Genomic DNA, 1676 nt, shown 5'->3' on the forward strand with positions numbered 1-1676 from the left:
ATTTAGATGATGGAACAGATAGCTTTGCTGCCAAGTTGCAAATGATACAAAGATAGGTGGAGGGGCAAATAGTGTTGTAGAGACAGGAAGGCTGCAGAAGAACTTAAGACAAATTAGGAGAATTGTCATGGAAATGGATGGAGAATGGGCGTGAAAGCACAGAGGAACATCTGGAGAAATTTCTGAAATGCTCGTTCGCTGCTGTCGTTACTGCGTGGTCGGGAAACTTTCGGAGAGAAGGCCTCAAAATCCCCAGCTTTGTCTGCTGTTGGCGACCGAGGTTGAGGTCGAATCGTTTGGACAGAGATGGCGCTCAGTACTCGGTGTCGGACAGCTGATCAGAGCTCGAAGTTTTCGGATGACTCAGAGTCAGACTGTGGTTGGCATGGCAGGGAGAGTTCTTCCTTCTCCCGTCTGCGTGAGATGTGGGACATTTGAGAGACTTTGAACTTTTACTGTGCTTATGGACTTCTTCATCAAGTTATGGTATTGTTGCACTGTTGTAACTAGATGTTATAATTATGTGGTTTTGTCAGTTTTTTCAGTCTTGGTTTGTCCTGTGTTTTGTGATATCACACCGGAGGAAATATTGTATCATTTCTTAATGCATGCATTACTAAATGACAATAAAGAGGACTACGTGTCTTCATAATCTAAAAAAAAAAGAAATATAATTTTGGAAAATGCGTGGTCATGCACTTTGGTAGAAGAAATAAATGTGCAGACTACTTTCTAAATGGGGAGAAAATCCAAAAATCTGAGATACAAAGAGACTTGGGAGTCCTTGTGCAGAATATCCTAAAGGTTAACTTGTAGTTGAGTTTGTGGTGAGGAAGGCAAAAGCAATGATAGCATTCATTTCAAGAGGTCTAGAATTTTAGAGCAGGGATGTGATGCCGAGGCTTTATAAGGCACCGGTGAGGTCTCACCTTGAGTACTGTGAACAGTTTTGTGCTCCTTATCTAAGAAATAGTGTGCTGGCATTGGAGAGGGTTCAGAGGAGATTCACAAGGATGATTCTGTTACTTGCTGGAATTTAGAAGATTGGAGGGGGGGGATCTCATTGAAACCTTTCGAATGTTGAAAGGCCTAGACAGAGTAGATGTGGAAAGGATGTTTCCCATGGTGGTGGAGTCCAGGACAAGAGGGCACAACCTCAGGATAGAGGGGTGTCCATTTAAAACAGATGCAGAGAAATTTCTTTACCCAGAGGGTGGAGAATTTGTGGAATTTGTTACCACAGGTACCTGTGGAGGCCAGGTTGTTGGGTGTATTTAAGGTGGAGATTAATATGTTCTTGATTGCACTCGGCAGGAAAGGTTTACAGGGAGAAGGCTGGGGTGTGGGCTGAGAAGAGGAGAAAAAAAGGATCAGCCGTGATTGAATAGCGGAGTAAACTTGATGGGCCTCTGTTTTCTGGTCTTATGTTGAGTGAAGTTATCCTCTTTGGTTCAAGAGCTGATGGCTGAGGCCCTCAGCATGAGGGGTAATAACTGTTCCTGCACCTGGTGGTGTGAATCCTGAGGCTGCTGTATCTTTTTCCTGATTGCAGCAGAAAGAGAGGGGAGAAATGACAAATGGAGTTTAATTTGTATAAATGCAAGGTGTTACCAGGTGTAAGACAAACCAAGGCAGGGTCCTAGGGAATGATATAGAGCAGCAAGATTTAAGGGTCC

The sequence above is a fragment of the Mobula birostris genome, chromosome 19 (assembly GCF_030028105.1).
Source record: "Mobula birostris isolate sMobBir1 chromosome 19, sMobBir1.hap1, whole genome shotgun sequence".
NCBI classification, from domain to species: Eukaryota; Metazoa; Chordata; class Chondrichthyes; order Myliobatiformes; family Myliobatidae; genus Mobula; species Mobula birostris.